The sequence below is a fragment of the Myodes glareolus genome, chromosome 5 (genome assembly GCF_982192425.1).
Source record: "Myodes glareolus chromosome 5, mMyoGla1.1, whole genome shotgun sequence".
Classification (NCBI taxonomy): domain Eukaryota; kingdom Metazoa; phylum Chordata; class Mammalia; order Rodentia; family Cricetidae; genus Myodes; species Myodes glareolus.
In genome coordinates this window covers 23,789,957-23,815,899 of record NC_142030.1, presented here as the reverse complement: position 1 = coordinate 23,815,899, position 25,943 = coordinate 23,789,957, and the positions used below count along the sequence as shown (strand labels likewise).

The following is a 25,943-nucleotide window of genomic DNA, read 5'->3' as shown; positions in this document are numbered from 1 at the left end:
TGGCCTCATTTGGACACCTGCTAGTGTAGGCTAGCCTGGTGTCTTTTTCCCATGGCCGTCTCATGGGAGCCACACAACTGGCCCGGCAGCTTACCTGACAGACCCTTTCCAGATCCAGCTCGATATAGGTGTCTCTTTATTGGGAAGGCTTCAGGGCAGGACAGGGGAGATGTCGGGTGGGGAGAGGGCGTGTCTGTGCTCACCCAGTGTTAGAGACCGTGTGACTCCAACACAGATAACTATTTTTTCTCACTGGACTGGTACAGAGGCGCAAGGAATAACCAGACACTGCTTACACCATTATTACACAAAGGGCATCTCAGGCTTCTCCCTCCTGAAGATCTCCCTGCATTTATTATCCAGACAGCTTTTATACCAACACATAAATTGAGTGGGAAAATACACCAGCATTCTGTCACCTAGGCAGCCAGGTGAATGGCCTTTTGTCACGTTGGCATCTACCTGTCTGCTGAGTATGCTAGCTGTCAGGTAGGCTTGAATTAGCATCTCTATAAGGTATCCTCCAAATTACAAAGAAAGGAGCAAGAAACTTCCTGACTTTTGTTAGGCAGACACAGCTTGTCTGCTAAGTCACATGACCTCGGGTGGGCCTCTATGGCTTCAGCGCCTGGCAGCCACCATATAGAAATATGGGTCTACAATCCACTCTCTCTTATTAATTTTAATAACTCCTGTGCTTCTGCAACAGGACAGATGGATCATGCCTGACTTGGGCAAAGTCCTCTTCATTTATTCAAATTTTCACATCTTTCTAACAGGCATTCATATATGTGAGCCCCTGTCTTAGGCATTTGGGGAGAAGAAGCTTCAAACCCGTCGTTGACTGCTGATCTCTGTAAAGAAAAGAGATTAGTGGACAGAAATATACTTTTCAGGCCCTGTGTATCAGCCATATCTTTTTTCAGGATATATCATAATGCTTTATGAATTATTATGCTCCCAAAGTCTATAATCTCCTATTTTAAAGGAGAGTAGAATTGCCTGAGTTGAAAATGTTTCTTCCGCTGGTACAGAACATCACTTACCTCTCAGCATTCTCAGCATACACATCACCTCTCAACATTCACCACCACAACCTCTTTTTCAGCAACTTCCAATCACAATCATTCACAATCATGATTTTTCCACATTATCATCGGTCAATACCGATCTTGAAATTTTTCATATCATAATTTCATAGTCAGTCAGAACCAGCTCTCCAATTTTCATAATTTCATATTAGCTGTTTAATAACAGCTCTCCAATTATCGTAATTTCATATTTAGTTGGTTATTACCAACTCCCCAATTATTCATAATTTCATATTTTTCTTTTCCATAATTTCATATTCTTCTCAGTCATTACTGAAGTACTTAGCACCATTGGTCATTACCAGATCTTTTCCATCACCTTATATGCAGCTGCAAATATCAGGTCATTACCGTTAAGAGTATAATACCATTTGCTGTTATTAAATCCCATTTTCAGTCACTGTGCAGCTGTTAAACCCTTAGTCTGCCCCCTTGTTAAGTGAAGAGGGGTTTTTGTCGGGGGCTGGAGAGATGGCTCAGAGGTTAAGAGCACTGACTGCTCTTCCAGAGGTCCTGAGTTCAATACCCAGCAACCACATGGTGGCTCAGAACCATCTGTAATGAGATCTGGTGCCCTCTTCTTGCCTGTAGGCATACATGCAGACAGAACACTGTATACATAATAAATAAATAAATAAAAATATTAAAAAAATAAAAAGAAGGGTTTTTTGTCATTCTTTATTGAGTCTTTCTTTCCCTGAGGGGAAAACTTAGGTCTTAGTTCTTAGGTTTAATATTTTATTCAAAATGAGTTCTGTGTCTCATAAACCGAGAACACTCAAATGTTCAGTTTGTATCTTCATTCTAAAGCAACAGGTTTCACACCACAGCCAGCTGCAGACACTGCAGTCATCTCATCTCAGCAGGATCTCTTTGTCTGAAGTCTCCCTGCAGAGATGTGAGTTGGTGACTGCAGGTCAGGACCAGGCTCCTCTCTGTGGGCTGGGTTACCAGTTCCTCCTGGGGCTTTTCTTATTCCGTTTCTTGGTCGTCAGCTAAGCTGTCCTCAGGTCCGTTGTCCTTCTGCTGAATGCACCGAATCAGTCGCTCTGGAAGCCATCTGGCTTGATTTTCATCCTGTGAGAAAACACAGACATGCCCTCGACCCCATATTAGGATGGGATCGGGTCCTTTCCGTATTCCAGTGCAAGGGTCCTTCCACCTTGCTTTAGCAAATGTGGCTTTTGTACCATTATGCCACAATCTGTCCACAGCTGATCATTCATGGACAACTGTATTTAGAAAGTTCAGCATAAACAATGCATGATTTAAGGCAATGTGTGGCGTCTGAGGATACAACTCCCCTGTCTTTATTTTTTGGAGTTGTGTTTTCAAGGAGCTGTGTGCACACTCCATAATTCCTTGTCCTTGAGGATTATATGGAATACCAGTCTTATGAACAATATTCCATTGAGTACAAAATCTTTGAAAAGCTTTGTTAACATATCCAGACCCATTGTCCATCTTTATTACCTTTGGGGTTCCCATGCATGAAAAGCATTTCAAGCAATTAGTTATTATATGCTTGGCAGCTTCCCCAGTTTGTGTTGTGATCATCATAAATCCTGAATACGTATCAATTGTCACATGCACATATCTCAATTTTTCAAACTCAGTAATGTGAGTTACATCCATCTGCCATATATGGTTAGGAAGCAGTCTTCGGGGATTTACCCCCAAATGAGGCTCAGGTAGATATTGTGGGCATTTTTCACACTGCTTAACAATTTGATGAGCAACTTCTCTGGTCAACTTAAATTGTTTTTTTAAACTTAAGCTGTTTTGATGGTGCAAAGCATGTGACTGCTGTACAAGTTCAACCTGAGATATAGCAATTATTTTTGTAAGTTCGTCAGCTAGAGCATTACCTTCAGCTAATAGACCAGGAAGACTTGAATGTGCTCTTATATGTCCCACAAAACATGGAAACTTTCTACATTGTATGGCTTCCTGAATCTGCTGAAACAATATCTTAATTTGTTCATTGCCAGTTTCTATATATGATAAAGTTTCCTAGATTTGCAACGCCTCATAAATATACCAGCTATCAGTATATAAAAAATCAGCATATTATATAATATATTATATATTTATTATATAATATATTTATATATTATATAAAATATCAGCATATTAAAAGCCTTAATAGCAAAATTCTTAAATATCAGAGCTACTGCCCGCAGCTCAGCTATTTGAGCTGAAGCTGGTTCTGTCTTAACCACATGTCCTTCGCCATTGACTACATATGCAGCTTTTCCACTAGATGAGCCATTAGCGAAAATCAACAAAGCATCCTTTAAGCGATTCTTTGCTACTATTTTAGGAAAAATGAATGAATGCTGTTGCATAAACTGTAGTAACTGGTCATCTGGGGAAAGATTATTAATCTGACTTTGAAACTGAGCAAATACAATTGCCCATGAATCACTATTTTGAAATAACCATTCAATTTGCTGCTTAGTGTAAGGAACATTGGTTACAGCTGGTTCTTTGCCAAAATATTTCCTAGATTCCATTCTGCTCTTCTGTGCTAGACATGCTACTGCTTCAAAATAAGGATTTAATACTTTTACTGGTGATACAGGCAGATGCAGCCACAGCAGTGGTCCGTTCTGCCATAAGACTGTTGTAGGAGCCAGTCTTGTAGGTAAAATACATGCCTGACTCGTTTGGCTGTAATCGATATAGCACACCTGCTGTTCCTGTATAGCCTGCTCTATCTGTGAGAGAGTCTGTCTGGCAGCTTCTGAAAGCTGCCTGCTCGAATTTGGATCACTGTTTCCTTTAAATATTTCATTTAGAGGCTCGAGGTCTCCTATAGGAAACCTTAAATAAGGCCTTAGCCATTGCATAGTTCCTAACAACCTTTGAAAGTCATTAAGAGTTTTTAAGTCATCCTTCCTAATTTCTATCTTCTGAGGCTTAATTTCTTCGGGGTATAACATATGAGCTAGATATTGAAAAGGTGGGTGCCTCTGTACTTTCTCAGGAGCAATAATTAACCCTGCATGGCTTAGGCTCTGTTGTAACAATCCATATGTCTCTAGTAAAGTATCCTCATCTCTATGAGCCAGCAGAATGTCATCCATGTAATGAATAACATAGACCTGTGGAAATTGATTTCTAGCTTTTTGTATAGCTTGAGCTGCGAATTTCTGGCATAAAGTAGCACTATTTAACATGCCCTGGGGTAAAACATTCCACTGTTATCTCCTCATTGGCTCTCTGAAATTAACTGAAGGAATACTAAAAGTAAATCTTTGACAATCTTGTGGCACTAAAGGAATTGTATAAAAACAATCTTTCAAGTCTAAGATAATTTTATTTGTGCCTTTTGGTATGGCTACTGGAGACAGCAGCCCTGGTTGTAATGCTCCCATTGGCTGCATGGTTGCATTGACCTCTCTTAAATCCTGAATTAATCTCCACTTTACTGATTTCTTTTTAATAACAAAAATTGGAGTGTTCCATGGAGAATTAGATGGTGAAATGTGTCCACTATCCAGCTGTTCCTGCACTAACTGCTAGGCGGCTTGTAATTTTTCTTGTGTTAGAGGCCACTGACTCACCCATACAGGCTCATCACTTTTCCATATTATCGGGTCTGCATGGAGTGCAGGTCTTTCAGCAACTTCTCCTAAAAATATCCTAATCCTGCTCTAGGAGGTCTACTGTCTGGTACGACAGGATCAACCTTTCCCTTATTATCCTTGCTTAGACCTTGATTAGGTAATAATCCTTGTTGAAACATCTGATTAGTAACAGCTGTGCTGGGAGAATATAAATATACTCCCATTCTGGACATAATATCTCTGACCCATAAGTTCACAGGTAAATGAGGAATAACATATGGCTTAACAGTTCCTTCATGGCCTTCCTCATCTTTCCAATGCAGTTCATTACGACTCTGTTCAGGACTTCTAGTCTCACCAATTCCTTGTAACTGTGCAATAGTCTCCGTTTTGGGCCACTTAGAAGGCCACTGGCTGGCGGTTATGACTGAAATATCGGTGCCAGTGTCCAGGAGGCCAGAAAATCTTTTTCCATTTATAACCAAAGTGAGTTCTGGTCTCAGAGGACCTATTGTCTGTAGCCAAAATGCATCAGACGAACCAAATCCGTCTTCTCCTCTTTTTTCTTTTTAAGACCTCCACATAAAACTTATACTTTACCTCATAGAAGAAAAATTTAGAATTAACACTTGAATGCACTGGTACAACTCTAATACAGCCTCAATGGCATACACATTGAGAGAGACAATTAATAAGATCTCTTGAACTGAGAAGCTTCTGTATAGCAAAGGACATCTTCAACAAGACATAATATCTGGCTATAGAATTGGAAAATCCTTACTAATCACTAATCCACTTCAAAAACAGACAAAGAATGCAGAAAATTAATCCCCAAAAGAACAATTAATCCAATAAGAATATATGTTACGACCTAAACTGAAAACTCTCAATAGATGAACTTAAAATGACTGAAAGACATTCAAAAAGTACTCAAATATAACATCCTTAACCTTTGGAAAAATGTAAATCAAAACAACTCTGAGACTCCATCTTATCCCTGCAAAAATGACCAAGATCAAAAATACTGTTCACAACCCATGCTTAAGAGACACTCCTCCACTGCTGGTGGAAATGCAAACTGGCAGAGCTGCTTTGGATCCTAGTATGGTGAAATCTCAAAAAATTAGGTAACAAACTACTTTAAAATTCAGCTATACCTCTTTTGGGCCTATATACAAAAGATGCTCAACCATACCACAAGGACACGTGCTCAACTATGTTCACAGCAGAATTACTTTATCATACACAGAATCTGAAAACAACCCAAATGTATCTCTTCTCCACACCTGACAAATGAGATAACCACAAATGCCATAAAATATCTTTGAGTAATTCTAATCACACAAATTGAAAAACCTGTATAACAAGAACTTTAAATCTTTGAAGAAAGAAATTTAAGCCATCAGAAAATGGAAAGATCTCCTATTCTCTTGTAAAGACAGCACCAACATAGCAAAATCGACAATCTTACTGAAAGCAATCTACAGATTTAATGCAAACGCCCATTAAACTTATAACAAAATTCTTCAAACTTCAAAAAACCAATCCACAACCTAACGAGAAAAGACAAAATTCAGGATAGCCTAGGCAAACTTAAAATCCTGTACAATCAAGGAACTTCTGAATGCATTACAATCTCTGACTTTAAACGTTACTACAGAGCCACAGTACTGAAATCAATCCACCTTGGATACAAATTCACCTGCCTACAAACAGCAGACTTTTGACAAAGAAGCAAAATTATGAAATGGAAAAGAAACATTTTAACCTGCTTATCTCAGAGGCTACCTTAATTTAAACCTGTCTTTTTTCTTTCAGTTGAAGCTGTACTGCACGGCAGGGGGTCGGACACAGGCTCACTTTGCTAGACTGCCATCCCGAGCTCTGGCGAGCGGATTTTTAACTATCCTTTTTATTTTAACTTGTAAATCATAAAATTAGTAGAATTTCTGAGTCCTCTCCTCTGTTCTGTAGACTGTGTGAGGTTAAATTTGCTCTCTACACTTATCCTTGCTCCTGCTTGCCTTTTACCCGCTGGTGAGTTGGATTAGCTGGCTACTGTGAGCACGTGGCTACTCAATCTCAGCGGTAACTTGGTGATTCTTGGGCAAAGTTATTTTTCCTCCACCTTTCCTACCTATTAGCAATCAATAAAAGTTGCAATTCTATGTCTATCACACTTACAGATTCTCAATAACTCTGCCATTGCTTCTGCTCTACTCTCACTCCCTTTAGTTACCAACATAAATAACTGAATACACTTTCCTTATCCCATATTTCTATATTTTCAAGTTTTACTCCCTGTATTACTGTCCCGTTTGGTTATCTAAGTGCACATTACTCACATCCACTGATTTTTTCTCGCGGGTTCCTCACATCTGGTCACTTCTTCTTTGCTTTTTGGGGTGTGCGGATCAGCCTCACGTTCTCCTCTGTCCTTTGTCTGGTTTTCCTCGGGGGTTCAGCGATCAGCATTCACGAACGTCCTGTCCCTTCTCCGGCACATAAATTGGGGGGGGGGGGGGGGATACATCAGCATTCTGTTACCTAGACAACCAGGTGAATGGCCTTTTGTCACGTTGGCATCTACCTGTCTGCTGAGTATGCTAGCTGTCAGGTAGGCTTGAATTAGCATCTCTATAAGGTATCCTCCAAATTACAAAGGAGTAAGAAACTTCCTGACTTTTGTTAGGCAGAGACAGCTTGTCTGCTGAGCCACGTGACCTCGGGTGGGCCTCTATGGCTTCAGTGCCTGGCAGCCACCATATAAAAATATAGGCCTACACTCCAGGGTGGGTTGACACTATGCCTCGGATCGAGGGGGAGCTGAACCCAGCGGAAAACACTCCAAGATCTGTCTCCATGCCCCAGACTTGCTGACAGGGTCACGATCGAGGGGACCTACCCGGCAAAGAACCCAAAACTTTGGGCAGAAGTTCCGCTCCAATTTCCCGACTCACACTCGCCTCTGCACCGCTTGCCCGCGCACACAAGAAGCCGCAGAAACAGCGGCCTTAAAACAGCCAGGCTTGGCCTCAGCTCTCCCAAGCCGCTCTGGGGGCTTTCGAGGAAATCGAGCCCGGGTCCGCGCACTGTCAGCCCTGCGGCGCTGCGGAAGCTTAGTAACCACACCAGGTATTTTCAGCTGCCACCCTGTCTGTTATCAGAATGGAATCAACACCACCCACAGCCACCACGCGCTCTCTTCCTGATCCCATAGTAACACTGCCACCATAAACGATCAATTAGAGACCCTGGTGTATTGCAAGATACACATGCATACACACACACATATACATACATACATACATACGTATATACATGCCTAGTCTCATACACATACATACAGAGGACAGACATACAGACAGACAGGCAGACAAATAGACATATTCTTCACACACACACACTAACACACACACACACCCCGTAGACTGGAAAGAATCACTGCATTTGTTTGAAGTCAGCGCTCAGTTGTGAAGAGCAGGGGAAAGGTCCCAGGGAGCGTGTGATGCAGGTGTGGCAGGTGGGACGAGCTAGACGGTTTCTTGGAGACCTAAGAGCAGGCGATAGAGTGAGGTGGAGACTCTGTGGGCTCCATGAGTGGGTCGGAAGCTTGCGCGGGAGCTCTGCGTGATGTGTGTGTGTCGTCGGTGTGATAGTGGCAGTGTGTAGGCTGGGTGTTCGGGCCGTAGCAGGGCTTAGCTGGACAAGCGCTGAGGAGTTGGTGTGCGCAGGAAAAGACGGTGAGCATGAGTGGGAAGGTAGGAACAGGGTGGTGAGTGTGCGGGCAGGGAGCGCCGGTGAGGCTGTAGGCCTTTGGGTTGCGAGGGAGGGTGTATGAGTGGAGAGGAGCAGCAGGGTCCTGCGGCGAAGCTGTTGGGCAAATGAAAGAAAGGTGATGTGAGGTAGTGGGCCCCCATTGCAGGACAGGACAGGTGTCAAGAAGGGGGAGAGGTGTCAGGAGGCAAAGTTGCAGAGAGGAAGAATTCCCTGAACGGGAATCGAACCCAGGCCGCGGCGGGCGATACGCCGAATCCTAACCACTAGAACACCAGGGAGCGACAGTCAGACACTGACGATGCCCGCTTCACGCCGGCGTCATTGAGGCCGCTGGACAGCCAGAATCTTAGTCAGTCTGCCAAGCTGACTGCCTGCCGCTCACCCCAGCCGCCTGCCCAGTAATACACGGCTGGCATTTGGGGTTCATGCGATTGATCGGCGCCTGCCCGTGCCCCCTGGCCCTGGCCGTCCCCTCTCTGCCCTGCTAGATGCCCGGTGACCTCTGTCGCTTCTCGGGCAAGCCGAGAGCCAATTCCCGGTAAGACGCCTCTCCGTGGCCCTTCTTCTCCGACTCGCCACCCTCTCAAAATGTCTAGAGCCTACGCCCACACGATGGTGGGTCGTTCGACCGGCTGCGCACAGAATCTTGGCAAAAGTGGAATGCTGTGCGTTGGCCGGGAGTCGAACCCGGGTCAACTGCTTGGAAGGCAGCTATGCTCACCACTATACCACCAACGCCGCACGGCCACAGCGCCACACACACACAAGATGCCAGGGACTTCCACCAGCCAGCGGACAGCGATGTCGCCATCGCCTACCAGGTCTTCCCACTACTGCCCTAACCTCAAAGTCAAAGCCGAAGCCGACACCGACGAAGACACCAATACCGACACCGACACCCTCGCCAACCACAATCGGGCCTCCGCCGCCGACCACGAGTTGTTTCTCACCGTCCCATGCCACCCGCATTTCTCGCACGCACACGCTTGGGCTGCGCGGCGCTCTCGCCTCCTGACGGCAGCAACCCGCTCCTCTGGGTAGCTCACGCAACGACGGCCACAGGAACCAGAGAGCAGCCAGGACAACACCGAACGGCCAGGACATCACCACCCAGAGTCGACTGGCACAGCGGTGGCTCAGGCACCGAGGGTCGCACGCCGCCAGCAACCTCGTGAGGGGAGGGGCGCGTTACGAGGCGTCGGAGCCCTGGACCAGGCCAGGGACCAGATGGATGGGAGACTTGTGGGCCTGCCTGGCAGTGGGCGGCCAGAGCCCGGATCTTGAGCCAGAGGACCACTGTCCTAGCATTGGTGCGAGGGTCCAAGCAAGGATGGCCAGTGAGCCCAGGACTGCCCCTCTGGCTAAAAAGGATGGCAGGTCTCCCCGTCGGGGAATCGAACCCCGGTCTCCCGCGTGACAGGCGGGGACAGTCACCACTATACTAACCAGAAGTACGAAGTCGTCAACGTCACGAAGACGATCGGCAATCTCCGTCGCACTTCGCAGACAGACCCGTTACCCTCCCTCAGAAGTACCGCCGACCTTCGCACAGAACCCCAAGGTCTCCCCGACGCGGCCAGAACGCCCCTCTCATCATGACGCGGACCCGGAGCCCTTTGCGACCACCGTGTCCCAGCCCCCTGGTCCCGCCCATCCCAGCGACGCTGGTACCGTTCCTTGGCTGCCCCGCGTAAGCTGTGGTGGTGCGGGGAGCCAGACCGGGTACGGGACCGGGACCGAGACCCGGACACGGAGCGACTTTGGCGCCTAGCAGCATCTCAACGTCGACGCGGTGGACGCCGCCCCCGCCCGAAGCTTGGGCACCCAGACACGCACGACTCCGGGCGCCCCGACGCGCCAGATTCGCCGGTCGCCCCCACCCGCCGTCAGGATGGCCGAGCCCTCTAAGGCGCTGCGTTCAGGTCGCAGTCTCCCCTGGAGACGTGGGTTCTGATCCCACTCCTGACAAACTTGTCTTTTTGCCACCCGCTCCCACCCCACCAGACCCGTGCGTGTCTCACTCTACCGCCTCTCCGACGCCGCCCACACGCCCCTCACGCCCGCAACCTTCCCTCACACGCCCGGGCCTGGAAGAGCGCCCTGCTCTCGACACCCGACAGTTACGGGAGGGCAGCGGCTGCGGCGCGTGCTGGACGCCTTGCTAAAGGCACCTCCGGGGAGGGGAGAAGCTCGAGTCCGTGAGGGGCCGGTCGTGAGCGGCCGGCCAGCCCGGTGCCAACAGAGGACCTCCTCCACCCCAACCCGACACCTGCATTTCTTGACCCGGCCCTCGCGCTCACCACCGCTTTCCTCCTCGTTCCTGAACCTCCAGCTCCTGCGGGAGACGCCCCCCGCGCCCACCCTCTCGGGCTGTGCTCGTCCAGGCTTCTTTTGTGCGCAGCTGCCCGTCGCCAGCGCACACCTGCTGATCCTTGGTGCGCGCACAGCCACCCGGATGCACGCCCATCCGCGGTCCGTAAGCTCCCTGGCTCGCTAGCTGGCTGCACGTAGGGAGAGGCAGGGTTGACGTGGGACCCAGGCGTCCCGGAGAGGGGAATCAGCCGCGGAGCCTCAGTCTGGTCCCGGGACTCTCCTGTCCGTGGCCCTCGCGCTCGCCTGCTTGGTCCATGGGGCCCAGGTCCGGGATCTAGGTGTCAGGGGGAAAGAGGAGCTCGCTGATCCGGGAGCACAGGCTGTGACAGCGGTCCAGGGACAGCTTAGACCATGGCATGGGTGGTTCAGTGGTAGAATTCTCGCCTGCCACGTGGGAGGCCCGGGTTCGATTCCCGGCCCATGCAGAGTCCGCTTCATTTTGATCCTCATGCACCCAATGCCCAGGGCGCACAGTACATCTCCTGCCCAGCTCCAATCCAGCGCCTGCCCATCAGCCTAGTCCTCTCTCCTCAACTCAGACGCCATCACACACCCTAACCGTCTACTCCATTTTTTCAAAGCACCTGACATACTCACCCTCCCATGTGCACACAGTCGCAGCCGCCATCCAGCGCTTCCACATTTCTTATAACTCGACTCCACCTCACTCACACCCCACACCTCCAATCTCCCACTCCACAGTGCCATCCACGTACAGCCTGGCTCTCCCACAATGGACACTTACTTGGTGAACCTCTCTTGGCCGGGACCTCAAACATCTCCCGAGTCCTGGACCCTCTTCTGTCTCCTTTGCCAAGGGACAGTATTGCAGGGGACCAGGTGCCTTCTTTCCCCTAATTCTTTGCCAACAGCAACTCTTGCAGAGCCCAGAGAGCTTCAGAGCTCCGGGGAGATGGCTGCCGGCAGGAGGCCTCTCTCTATCTCTCTCTCATCTCTCACACCCATACAAAAACAACCACACCCACCAGAAAAACACGCGCGCGCGCACACACACACATACACACACACACACACACACACACACACTCAGGGAAGCCTATCCCGCTCAGGCCAGAGAGGCACACACAAGCGGAGCTCCATCGAAGTTAATCCTGTGCCAAGATGGGCATTCCCACACTGACCCCTGGCCTTCTGAGACCTCGACTCGTGCAGGCTGCTCATTGGCAAGTGTAGGGAGCTTCCCTATCCGGTCGCGACTGAACGGCAAGGCTCAAAGCCTGCTCCAGCGAGCTCAGGGTGTCCACAGACTCTGTGTTGCGCACCTTCTCCAGCATCCCAAGCCTTGGACCATGTGTCCCTTTCTGCGGTCTTAATCCTCTTCGTGCTCGACTGCGGTGGGTACCACGAAGGAAAACGTTCAGTCACCTGTCACCGGACGCAACCACTGCCCACCGGCAGAGAAAAGGCCTGCTAGGTGTCAGTCCTTGACCAGCCTGAACAAAGGCGAGCAGGAGTGGTCGTGACCATTGCAGCTTCTTTTCTTTTTTCTAAAGAGAACCCAGGAACAGAACTAAGTGGGGCTCTTCAGTTGACTCTGGTAGGCAGTTCCAGATCAAACAAGGAAGCCGACTAAGAGCAAGAGAGACCCAATGATGGTGTTGGAGATTGAATTTTTTAACCCTGGCTGCTGCTGCTGCTGCTGCTGCTGCTGGTGGTGCTGCTGATGGTGGTGGTTGTGGTGCTGGTGGTGGTGATTGTGGTGCTGGTGGTGGTGAGATATGGAGGCCTTGGGATGGAAGTGGATCGGAGCAGACAACGAGACAAAACGACAGCCTACAGAATCGGAAAAGATCTTCACCAATCCCGCATCAGACAGAGGTCTGATCTCCAAAATATACAAAGGACTCAAGAAATTGGACACCAAAATAACACATAATCTAATAGGAGTAAAGACCTAAACAGAGAACTCTCAACAGAGGAATCTAAAATGGCTAAAAGACACTTAAGGAAATGTTCAACATCCTTAGCCATCAGAGAAATGCAAATCAAAACACCTCTGAGATTCCACCTTACACCTGAAAGAATGGCTAAGATCAAAAACACTGATGGCAACTTATGCTAGAGGGTTTGTGAGGAAAAGAGAACACTTCTGAATTGCTAGTGGGAATACAAGCTGGTACAGCCCCTTTGGATGTCGGTGTAGTGATTTCTCAAAAATTAGGAAACAACCATCCACAAGACTCAGTAATACCACTTTTGGGTATATGTCCAAAGGATGCTCAATCGTGCTACAAGGACATGTGCTCAACTATGTTCATAGCAGCTCTGTTTGTCATAGCCAGAACCTGGACACAACCTAAATGCCCCTCGACCGAAGAAAGGGAAAGGAAAATGTGATACATTTACACAATGAAGTACTACACAGCAGAAAAACAAACAAACAAACAAAAACCCGACAGCTTGAATTCTCCAGAAAAATGGATGGAGCTAGAAAACGTTATTTTTAGTGAGGCAACCCAGACACAGAAAGACAATTATCACATGTACTCACTCATAGGTGGTTTTTAAACATAAAGCAGAGAAAACCAGCCTACAAACCACAATCCCAGAGAATTTAGACAATATGAGGACACTAAGAGAGACTTATATAGATCTAATCTATATGGGAAGTAGAACGTAGAAAATGACAAGATCTCCTGAGTAAATGGGAGCATGGGGACCTTGGGGAAGGGTTGAAGGGGGAAAGGAGAGGCAGGGAGGAGAGTAGAGAAAAATGTAGAGCTCACTGAATATCAATTTCAAAAAAGGAAAAAAAATCAATCATCATCTTGTGGAGGCATCTCCTGAACTGAGATTCTCTCTTCCCAGATGAGTGCAGGGTTTTGTCAAGTTCTCCAAAAACAAGCAGCACAGTTGACCCTGTGCCAACGTGGCACACAAGCCGGTCGTTTACTGAACCATAACCATTCCTTTCTTGTTCATCCCCAGGAGCTCATTTCAACCCCGAAGGCACGGGATCGGCTCCATCTCAGCAATACCCCACTCCTGGTACCGATTTCAGTCTGAGTTAGGCTTGGGATTGTTGCCAGCAAACATCACGACCAAAAGCAGCTTGGGTGGAGAAGTGTTGGTTTCTTAGGCTCCTAAGTCCCTCACAGAGGGCAACCCAGGTAGGAAAACAGAGGCAGGAACTGATGTGGTAGGAAGCTGTTGGTGGGGGAGAGCTCAGCCTGCTACAGGAAACCTCAGGAGGAAGGATGGCACTTTCCTGTCCACAACCCACCCGGCTCTGTCCCCACACCCCAGCCACCATCCCTTCCCCTGTGTGCTGTCTGTCCCACAGCAATCATTTGATCGTTCATCACAGGCACATGCTAGAGAGACATTTTCTCCAAGCAGAGTCCCTCTTCCCAGCCAGAAGGGCCTAGTTGACTGAGAAACCAAGGAGCACAGAGGCGAGCATGTATCCTTGCCTTTGGCATGCGACGGCCCCATTCGGACATCTGCTAGCGTAGGCTTGCCTGCTGTCTTTTCCCATGGCCTTATCGTGGAAGCCAAACAACTGGCCTGGCAGCTGGCTGGACAGACCCTTCCCAGACCCAGCTCGTCACGTGTGTCTCTGTATTGGGAAGGCTTCAGGACAGGGCAGGGGTGCCGACGAGTGGGAAAAAGGTTTGTCTGTGTTCCCCCAGGGTGGGCTGACACTATGCCTCCCATCGAGGCGGAGCTGAACCCAGCGGTAAGCACTCCAGGATCTGTCTCCGTGCCCCGGACTTCCTGACAGGGTCACGTCCGAGGGGACGGACCCGGCAACGGACCCAAAACGTAGGTGGGCCTCTAGAGGTTCCGCTCCTATTTCCAGACTCACACCCGCACCTGCACTGCTTGCCCGAGCACACAAGGAGCCGCAGAAACAGCGGCCTTAAAACAGCCAGGCTTGGCCTCAGCTCTCCCAAGCCGCTCTGAGGGCTTTCGAGGAAATCGAGCCCGGGATCGCGCACGGTCCCCCTGCGGCGCTGCGGGAGCACAGTAACCACACCAGATGCTTTCGGCTGCGACCCTGTCTGTTATCAGAACGGAATCAACACCACCCCACAGAGCACTCCCACCCACCGCCGGACACGCTCTCTCCTCCTTATCCCGTAGCAACACAGCCACCATAAACGATCAATTAAAGACCCTGGAGTTTTGCAAGATACGCATGCATACACACACACACACACACACACACACACACACATATACATGCGTATATACAAACCTAGGCTCACAAACAAACATAGAGAAGGACAGAAATACAGACAGACAGGTGGATAGATAAATATACAGACATATTGACCGACGCACACACACACACACACACACACAAAGACACACACACACACAGTAGGCTGGTAAGAATCGCTGCATTTGTTTGAAGTCGTTGCTCAGTTGTGAAGAGCAGGGGAAAGGTCCCAGGGAGCGTGTGATGCAGGTGTGGCAGGTGGGACGAATTAGACGGTTTCTTGGAGACCTAAAAGCAGGCGATAGAGTGAGGTGGAGACTCAGTGGGCTCCATGAGTGGGTCGGAAGCTTGCACGGGAGCGCTGCGTGACAGGTGTGTGTGTCGTCGGTGTGATAGTGGCAGTGTGTAGGCTGGGTGTTCGGGCCGTAGCAGGGCTTAGCTGGACAAGCGCTGAGGAGTTGGTGTGGGCAGGAAAACATAGAGCCTGAGTGAGAAGGTAAGGAAAGAAAGGGTGGTGAGTGTGCGGGCAGGGAGCGCCGGTGATGCTGTAGGCTGTTGGGTTGCTAGGGAGGGTGTGTGAGTGGAGAGGAGCAGCAGGGTCTCGCGGCGACGCTGTTGGGCATAAGGTAAGAAGGGTGATGTCGGGGTAGTGGGGAACCCCTGGCGGGGAAGGACACGTTTTAAGAAGGGGACGAGGTGTCGGGAGGAAAAGTTGCAGCTTCCCTGACCGGGAATCGAACCCGGGCCGCGGCGGTGAGAGCGCCGAATCCTAACCACTAGACCACCAGGGAGCGACTGTTAGGTGTCGACGGTGCCCGCCTCTCGAGGGCAACCAGAATCTCAGCCAGTCTGTCAAGATGACTGCCAGCCGCTGGCCCCAGTCGCCCGCCCGGCAATACACGGCTGGCTTTCGGTGCCCATGCGATCGATCGGCGCCTGCCCGTGCCCCCTGGCCATGCCGGTCCCCTCCCTGCCTTGCTAGCCCAGGACGCGTTGTTCCTCACCGTCCCATGCCACCCGTGCTTCTCGCACGCACACGCCTGTGCTGCGCGGCGCTCTCGCCTCCTGACTGCAGCAACCCGCTGCTCTGGGTAGCTAACGCAACGACGGCCACAGGAACCAGAGAGCAGCCAGGACAACACGGAGCGGTAATGTCACCACCCAGAACCCCAGTCTCCCGCGTGACAGGCGGGGGATACTCACCACTATACTAACGAGGACAACGACTGGGTTTCTGTCACCAAGACGGCCGGACATCTCCGACGCGCGTCACAGACCGACTGGTCGCCCTTCCTCCGAAACAGCGCCGACCTCAGCACCGAACCCCAAAGTCTCCCCGACGCGGCCACATTGCCCCACCAACCAGGACCCGGAGCCGCAGCCCTGTGCTACCACCGCGTCCCAGCCCCCTGGTCCAACCCATCGCCGTGAGTGACGCAGGTCCCGTTCCGGTCGGCCACGCCTGGGCTGGGGTGGTGCGGGGAGCGAGACCTGGTCCGTGTCCGGGACCAGGACAGGGAGCGACTTTGGCGCCTAGCAGCATCTCCACGTCGACGCGAAGGACGCTCTCCACGCCCGCAAGTTGAGCACCGAGACACGCACGAGCCCGCGTGCCCCGACTCGACAGGTCGGTCCTAGCCACAGCTGCAGTCAGGATGGCCGAGCGGTCTAAGGCGCTGCGTTCAGGTCGCAGTCTCCCCTGGAGGCGTGGGTTCGAATCCCACTCCTGACAACCTTGCCTTTTTTTTTTTTTTTTTTTTTTGCCACCCGCTCTCACCCGACCAGACCCGAGCGTGCCTCCTTAAACCGCCGCTCCTATGTTGCCCACACTCTCCTCACCCCCCCTCCCCCGCAACCTTCCCTCATATGCCTGGACCTGGAGGAGCTCCCTCCTCTCGACACCCGACAGTTACTGGAGGGCAGCGGTGGGGGCGCGTTCTGGACGCCTTCCTAAAGCCACCTCTGGGGAGGGGAGACGCTCGAATCCGTGAGGGGGCCGGTCTTGAGCACCCCGCCAGCCCGGCCGGCCAGCCCAGTGCCAATGGAGGACCTCCTCCACCCCAACACGACACCTGTATTTCTTGGCCCGGTCCTCGCGCTCAACACCTCTTTCCGGCTTGTTCCTGCTCCTCCAGCTCCTGTGGGAGACGCCCCCCCGCGCCCATCCTCTCTGGCTGTGCTCTTCCAGGCTTCTTCTGTGCGCAGCTGCCCGTCGCCAGCGCACACCTGCCGACCCTTCGGGCGCGCACAGCCACCCGGGTGCCCGCCCATCCCTGGCCTGCAAACTCGCTGGCTCGCTAGCTCCTCGGCTGGCACGCAGGGAGAGGCACGGTTGACGTGGGACCCAGGCGTCCCGGAGAGGGGAGAGGCGCGGCTCAGCCACAGAGCCTCAGTCTGGTTCCCGGGACTCTCCTGTCCGTGGCCCTCGCGCTCGCCTGCTTGGTTCATGGGGCCCAGGCCCGGGATCTAGGTGTCAGGGGGAAGAGGAGCTCGCTGATCCGGGAGCACAGGCTGTGACAGCAGTCCAGGTCACTGCTTAGACCATGGCATGGGTGGTTCAGTGGTAGAATTCTCGCCTGCCACGCGGGAGGCCCGGGTTCGATTCCCGGCCCATGCATAGTCTGGTCCATTTTGGTCCTAATGCGCACCCAATCATTCAGTCCCCAATGCCCAGGGCGCACAGTACATCTCCTACCCAGCGCCGGCTGCCTACCAGTAGCCCACCACCCTGCGCCTCCACCTTTCTTATAACTCGACCCCACCTCACTCACTTCAGCCTCCCACTCCATAGTGCTGTCTCACGCACAGCCTGGCTCACCCACAATGGACACTTACTTGGTGAACCTCTCTTGCCCGGGACTTCAAACACCTCCCTAGCCCCAGACCCTGCTCTGCCTCCTTTGCCAAGCGACAGTCCAACAGGGGACCAGGTGCCTTCTTTCCCCTAATCCTTCGCCAACAGCAACTCTTGCAGAGCCCAGAGAGCTTCAGAGCTCCCGGGAGATGGCAGCCGGCAGGAGGCCTTTCTACCTGGCCTTTGTGTCTTCCATGAGGTGGAGGCTACTTTGGCACTTCAGGCCACTGCTTCCTCCCTGAAGAGAATCTATCTCTCTTTATCTCTCTCTCTCTCCCTCCCTATCTCTCGTGTGTGTGTGTGTGTGTGTGTGTGTCTGACTGTGTCTGTGTTTCTCTGTCTCTATCTATCTATCTATCTATTTATCTATCTATCTATCTTTCCCGTCTTTTGTCTCTTCTACCCTCCTCTGTCTCTATCTCTCACACCCTTACACAATCAACCATACACACCAGGAAAACACACATACACACACAAACACAAACACAGGAAAACCGACGTGCAGGGTTTGTGCAGAGAGGCACGAACATGCACAATTCAATCGAAGGTCCTCCTGTGCCAAGATGGCTCTTCCTCGCAGGTCCCACCCTGACTCCTGGCCTTCTGAAACCTAAGCTCCTTCAGGCTGCTCACTGGAAAGTCCTCTGTCCAGGGAGCTTCACTATCAGGACCCTGTAGACCAGCAAGGCTCAAAGATGCTCCAGCGAGCTCAGGGTGTCCACAGACTCTGTGTTGCCCACCTTCTCCATCCTCCCATGCTTGGACCGTGTGTCCCTTCCTGCGGTCCTAATCCTCTTTGTGTTCAACTGCGGTGGGTACCACAAAGGACAACGTTCACTCATCTGTCACCGGACTCAACCACTGCCCACCGGCAGAGAAAGGGCCTGTCTCACCACAGGAGACGGATGGCCCTCTGCCACCTGTCAGTCCTTGACCAGCCTGAACAAAGGCGAGCAGGAGTGGTCGTGACCACCTCAGCTTTTTTCTTTCTTCTAAAGAGAACCCAGGAACAGAACCAAGAGGGGCTCTTCAGTTGACTCTGGTGGGCAGTCCCAGCTCAAACAAGGTAGCCGACCAAGAGCAAGAGAGACCAATGTTGGTGTTTAGAGATGGAGTTTTTTAACCTCACAGCTCAAACAAGGTAGTCGACCAGGAGAAAAAGAGACCCAATGTTGGTGCTTAGAGATAGTTTTTTAACCTGGCAGCTGCTGCTGCTGTTAGTGCTTGTGGTGGTGGTGAGGTATGGAGGCGTTGGGATTCGGGCAGTGGGAAACCATAGCAGCATAGGCAGCCTGATCTCTGCTAGCAGGTCCTGGGACCATCTACTGTGGTTCCTGCACATTTATTTCTGAGTATGGACCAGGATCACATCATATTTGGATCAAATGTGTGACTTAGAGAAACCTTTAGGAGAGACGGTTTCATTTCTTACTAGGAATCCTTAATGTCACACTGGTGGAGGTGGGGATAAGTGGGGAAGGTGGGGCTGGGTTTCATTTGGATTTGAGGTTTGGGTTTTGGGGCTTGTAAGCAGGGTGGGGTGAGAGACATAGAGGCGGGAGTTGGAGCAGAGGACTAGCATGTGGGATGCTTACTGGCTCTCTTATCCAGTGGGAGACAACCACCCACCTCCTCTCTGTTGTGGGAGTAACTTCCGCTGCCTCAACCAATAGTCGCTGAAAGACGAGCCCACAGTGCAGCGGGGAGCGACTTCCGCTCTGTCAGCCAATAGCTGCTGAAATACCAGCCCACTGGGGCATGGTATATTTCTCTTTTAAAAAGAGAAGCAGATCCGGATCAGGCTCTCTTGGTTCCGGTGCTTGGTCCCGGCTCCTGCTCCCAGCTCCTGCTCCAGCGACTAGGCTCCCTTCCTGACGGTTTATGGTGTATGTAAGTTTTACCCCCCAAAATAAATAACCCCTTAAAACATAACTGGTGTGGGATTGATTCGCCGATAATTGATGCCCAACATTTGGTTTAAGAACCGCCCCCCCCCACCCCCAGCTCGGCCTCCCAGGATACACAGGTCCGGACAGTCTCTGCCGGCTTACTTTGCCCTGTTCGGCATAGATTTTTAAATTTCTCCTTGCAACGTGAGTCAAAGAGCTCACAGCGCAAGCTCCCGTTGAAGTTCCAGCAAGCTGTTTGAAACCCCTGCCATCCGCCATAACTGATTAGGAGTGCTGCAAGCAGCTTGATCCTTAATCCCAGCACAGGGACACAGGGCCCAAAGCACTAGGCCTCTTTAGCAACAGCGCAGTGGCTGTGTCACGACCCTCTGCATCCGGTTGAATAGAGCAGCAGGGCCTTGTTTATTGGCCACTAAAAGCTCTCTGACCTTTTGTGATCTGTGGATTTAACCTCTGGATTTGAGTGTATATATTCTAGAGTTTACTTCCTGAATCAACACCACTGCCATGTGGATTCAGGTACGCCCCACCTCCTACTGGCAGGCAACGGTCATTACAGGTAAGATTTTTCTTTTCGGTTGAAAATACATACAAGTACAATTTCCTTTGATTGAAAATGTCAGAAAATATTACTATCCAAAAGTTCAATGGTTTTTTTAATTGCGCTATGGAGGATATTCTGAAGGATGTCTCAGATATTCCTCTTACTTTGTTATTCCTGGGATCTGTTGCTTTTCTGGTGTTTGGCTATTTTATAAGAAAGATACAGTCCTTACAGACTGAATCTACAATGCCGAGGGCAGAGATTAAAACCTTAAGAACAATTCAGACTGATACCAACCTCCTCAAAAAAGAGTTTGGAGATTTCAAGGAAGAAACTAGATCAGAGTTTGGAGTTTTCAAGCAGGAGACTAGATCAGAGTTTGGAGTTCTCAAGGAGGAGACTAGATCTTTGCGTGATATGACTCAGTCGACTGACCAAAATATCAAGAAGGTACAGTCTGATATTGCTTCTTTAGAAGGGAGCTTCACTGCTCTGGAGGAGGGGACAACCAAAATGACTCATAACCTCCAGTCCATGACTGTAAGTGCTGAAACATTAGCTGAGAGGATTATAACCATTGAATGTGAAAATCGGACTTTATCAAAAGGGTATGATAGATTAATTGACAGGATTTCCATACAAGAAGGCACAGTACATGCCATGAGGATTATGTCCAAGGAGGATATCGTATCTCTAACGGACAAGCTCCACGCCTTGGAATTATCAATGAAGGCGATTGTGTCCAAGGAGGAAATAGTGTCTCTGACGGACAAGTTCCATGCCTTAGAATCGTTAATGAAGGCTTTGGAGCATAATACTGAACAGGAGATTCAGGACTTACAGAAGGCAATGGTGAGCAGATTTAATAAGATTGAGGAAATCATAGACTCTGATGAACAGGAGCAAAAGGTAGAAAGGCAACCTTCACCTCAAAAAACTCTCAGTCTACTTAGAGTTATACCTGCCTTTCCAGTAATAACATCAGAAAAGATAACTGGCTCCAAAACCCCTAAGGTCATTAAAGAACATACATGGGAGCCTATACGTATGAATGATCTGAAAGAATTTAAACAAGCAATTGTGAATTATGGACTACATTCATCCTTTGTTAGGGAGATGTTAAAATCCTGGGCTCTGAGCAACAGGGCCACCCCTCAAGATTGGAACCAGCTCACATCAGCTGTCCTTGAGAACGGACCTTTATGGCATTTCAAATGCCTATTCAAACAAGAGGCCAGACTTTTACAACAACAAGAATCAGCGAAAGGAATTGAGGTTTCTCTAGATCAAATTCTAGGGGAAGGACCTTACTCTGATCCTCAGGAACAAGCTCTTTATGATGAAAACATTTTATCCCTATGTGCTACAGCAGCTCTAAGGGCCTGGGACAGGGTTCAAGACTCAGGTCAGACAGTAGAATCGTATGTCAGGGTCAAACAGGGTCAGAGAGAACCCTTTAGTGACTTTTTGCAACGACTAACTAAGGCTGTACAAATAGGGATACCTGATCCAGAAGCAAGAAATATAGTAATTGAGTCTTTGGCTTATGAGAATGCCAATGTAGAATGCAAAAGGATCCTGGGGCCTTTAAAGCTCAGATCAGCGCCTTTGGACGAATGGGTTTTACATACAATGAATGTTGATACATTTGGTTATGGCAATGAAACATGGGTACAAGAAGCAATTTCCAAAGGTAAAAGGAGACATCAGATTACAAAATGCTTTCATTGTGGCAAAATGGGACACATGAAAAGGGACTGCAGACAATGGAAGTCCAGGAATAATGCCTCTTCTAGGAATAACAGGAATAGGAGGACTCAGCCTTCAGGTTTATGTAGGAGATGTGGAAAGGGCAGGCATTGGACGAATGAGTGTAGGTCAACAAGAGATAAACAGGGCAACCCGTTGCCATCGGGAAACTCAATAGGGGGCCTCTCGAAGGCCCCCATGGCAAATGTGGTCCAGTCATTTCCGATCACTGCAGAGAACATGCCTCTTCAGGGAAATTAGAATGCCCCATGCCTGCTGTTAAAAGCAATAACGGCCTGAAGGATGAGTTAAATGTGGTGAATGAATCAAGAAATCTAAGAGGACAAAGTAAACGAATATTCTGGCAGACTTCTATAAATGAACAAAGACCACAGCTAAGAGTGTGTGTAAATGGCAAACTTATTACTGGCTTACTGGACACAGGTGCAGATATAAGTATCATTACTCCAGAGTCTTGGCATCCGCATTGGCCTCTTCAGGAGGTAGATATTCAGTTCTTAGGAATTGGAACCCTATCTCGAGTAAGACAAAGCACGAGATGGGTCAATTGTATAGGTCCAGACGGACAAATAGGAAAACTAAGGCCATATGTAGCAAATATTGCAGTGAATTTATGGGGCCGTGACCTATTGCAGCAATGGAATACCCAAATTAACATTCCTGCTGCTTCCAGAGCCTATATTTCTGAGGACAATATTACAAGATATTACAGATGGCGGAAACCAGCCATTAGAGCTATACAAGAACACAACACAATTGATGGCCCTTCAGAGGTACCAACAGCCATGCCTCTACAATGGTTGACCGAGAAACCAATATGGACTAAACAGTGGCCTTTAGCTGAGGAAAAGTTACAGGCTTTAGAATAGCTGGTACAAGAGTAATTAGATGCTGGACATATAGAAGAATCTACCAGCCCTTGGAACTCTCCTGTATTTGTTGTTAAGAAAAAATCTGGTAAATGGAGAATGGTGACAGATCTTAGAGCTATCAACAAGGTTATTCAACCTATGGGCCCTTTGCAATCTGGAATTCCTCTGCCCTCCCTGTTACCAAAGGGATGGCCTCTTATAGTTATTGATCTGAAAGATTGTTTCTTCACTATACCATTACAAGAAAAAGATAGAGAAAAGTTTGCCTTCACAGTGCCCACTTATAATAACTCTCAGCCTGCAAGGAGGTACCAGTGGACCGTCCTCCCACAGGGAATGTTGAACTCTCCCACCCTGTGCCAATATTTTGTAAGCCAACCATTAAAAATTATACGCAAACAATTTCCTAAGTCCATAATAAACCACTATATGGATGATATCCTGATATCTGATCAAAACAAAGACACCTTAGAAAGGCTGTTTGAAGAAGTAAAACTAGTATTACCTAAATGGGGATTGCAAATTGCTCCTGAAAAAATTCAGAGAGGAGATTCTGTTAATTATTTAGGTTATAAAATAGGCTTACAAAGAATTAAGACTCAAAAGGCACAAATCAGGAGAGACCAGTTGCGAACTCTTAATGACTTTCAAAGATTATTAGGAGACATTTCCAGTCTATGACCAGCTGTTGGGATAACACCTGATCTAATAATTCATTTAAGCAAAACCTTAGATGGTGACAAAGATTTGAATAGTCCCAGAGAGTTAACAGCTGAAGCAGAAAAGGAACTGATGATGGTTGAGGAAAAATTACAGGAGGCACATGTAGATAGGGTGGATCCAAATCTTAGTTGCATTCTAGTTATATTGCCTTCTAGAATTTCTCCTACAGGAATTTTAATGCAGAGAGAAGATACTATTTTAGAATGGATCTTTTTACCACACAAACCAAGTAAAAAATTAAAAACTTATGTGGAAAAAGTCTCTGAATTGATTATAAAAGGAAAATTGAGACTTCGTCAATTAGCAGGTATAGACCCAGCAGAAATTATAGTGCCTTTCACTGTTGATGAGATAAAAAAGTTGTGGGAAGACAATGAACCATGGCAAAGAGCTTGTGCTAATTTTTTGGGAGAAATCAATAACAATTACCCAAAAAGCAAGAGACTTAACTTTATAAAGAGAACTTCTTGGATCCTCCCTCGAATTGTCCGTGATGCTCCAATAACTGGAGCCCATACATTTTATACCGATGCTAATAAATCAGGGAAAGCAGGCTACAAATCAGAAGAATTGAGTAAAGTGGAACAAAGTCCTTATGATTCTGTCCAGAAGGCAGAATTATATGCCATCCTTATGGTGCTTAGGGATTTTAAAGAACCTCTTAATATAATTACTGACTCACAATATGCAGAAAGAGTTATTTTGCATATTGAAACTGCTGAATTTATACCTGATGATACAGAACTGACCTCATTGTTTATCCAGGTACAAGGCATGATCAGAAACAGGCTCTGCCCTATGTATATAGCGCATATCCGATCCCATACAGGTCTGCCAGGTCCTCTAGCACAAAATAATGCAGATATTGATCAATTATTGATTGGTAGTGTGCTGGAGGCATCTGAATTTCATAAAAAACATCATGTCAATAGCAAAGGCTTGAAAAAAGACTTTTCTATTACATGGCAACAAGCTAAGGAGATTGTAAAAAAATGCCCTACTTGCTCTTTTTATAACCAAACACCATTGCCTGCAGGGACTAATCCAAAGGGTATTAAAAGGAATGAAATTTGGCAGATGGATGTGTTTCACTTTCTAGAATTTGGCAAATTAAAATATGTACATCACACCATTGACACTTATTCAGGCTTTCAGTGGGCAACTGCTTTAAGCTCAGAAAAAGCTGACTCAGTAATCACACATTTATTAGAAGTTATGGCCATTATGGGTATACCTGCATAAATAAAAACAGATAATGGTCCAGCTTATGTATCTAGGAAAATGAAACGATTTTTTGCTTATTATAATATTAAGCATGTTACAGGTATACCATACAATCCTACAGGTCAAGTTGTCATAGAAAGATCAAATCGTACTATAAAGGATATGATAAACAAACAGAAAGGGACGAAAGATACCCCCAGAAATAGATTGCATAATGCTTTATTAATCTTGAATTTTTTAATGCTAATGAGAAAGGAACAACAGCAGCAGAGAGGCATTGGATAATGGAAAAAACTTCTGAACTAAACCAACCTGTTTATTTCAAAGACATGCTGACCTCTCAATGGAGGCCAGGAGATGTGCTGCGTTGGGTAAGGGGTTTTGCTCTTGTTTCCACAGGAGAAGAAAAATTGTGGATACTATCAAAATTAATAAAGGTTCGATTTGAAGAGGAGAAACCTCTTGGAAAGGAGAAATGACAGCTCATCCACAATGATGATATTCATACAATTGGTAAGAAAAACATATAGAATGGGGGCAGGGTTCTGTTCTTATCTCCACAGGAAAACACTGATTTTTGAAAAGTTCAGGGGACCCTGGATATCTGAATACTGACAGATGGAAAATAATGGCCCAATAAGGACTATCAAGAAAACTGAATAGGTTCTGTAAGTAAAATATACTAAATCATATTTCTAAATTTAAAGAGCTGGTTTTAGAGTTGGACTCTGGCTCAGTCCCTCTCTAATTCCAAGCCTGTTGTTAAAAGAAAAACCCAGAGTTTCTGGAGTTTCTGTCTCATGTCAAGAGCCATGATATGGGACAGAAAGGAATATGAGTTTAGAAAACATCTTTACTTTTCTTCATATCTATCATACCTTTCATTAAATATATCTATCATGTCTTTTATTGAATATATGTATGTCTGTATATGTCTATATGATTAATATATGATTATATATTATTATAATCATATAATATATGATATTAATGTATGATAATATATATGATTAATGTTTAAGTTTTCCACAATGAACAATAAAT

The 25,943-nt window shown here is 48.0% G+C and overlaps 5 non-coding genes across 5 annotated transcripts; 3 read left to right on the top strand and 2 right to left on the bottom strand.

Moving 5' to 3' along the window:
* Window positions 1-9,109: 9,109 nt before the first annotated feature.
* Window positions 9,110-9,181, bottom strand: Trnag-ucc (transfer RNA glycine (anticodon UCC)). Its single transcript has one exon. It is a non-coding gene; the product is annotated as a tRNA-Gly (tRNA).
* Window positions 9,182-11,170: 1,989 nt separating this feature from the next.
* Trnag-gcc (transfer RNA glycine (anticodon GCC)) lies at window positions 11,171-11,241 on the top strand. The gene has a single exon. It is a non-coding gene; the product is annotated as a tRNA-Gly (tRNA).
* A 4,480-nt stretch (window positions 11,242-15,721) lies between these two features.
* Window positions 15,722-15,793, bottom strand: Trnae-cuc (transfer RNA glutamic acid (anticodon CUC)). Its single transcript has one exon. It is a non-coding gene; the product is annotated as a tRNA-Glu (tRNA).
* Window positions 15,794-16,651: 858 nt separating this feature from the next.
* Trnal-cag (transfer RNA leucine (anticodon CAG)) lies at window positions 16,652-16,734 on the top strand. The gene has a single exon. It is a non-coding gene; the product is annotated as a tRNA-Leu (tRNA).
* Window positions 16,735-17,548: 814 nt separating this feature from the next.
* Window positions 17,549-17,619, top strand: Trnag-gcc (transfer RNA glycine (anticodon GCC)). Its single transcript has one exon. It is a non-coding gene; the product is annotated as a tRNA-Gly (tRNA).
* The last annotated feature ends 8,324 nt before the right edge of the window (window positions 17,620-25,943 follow it).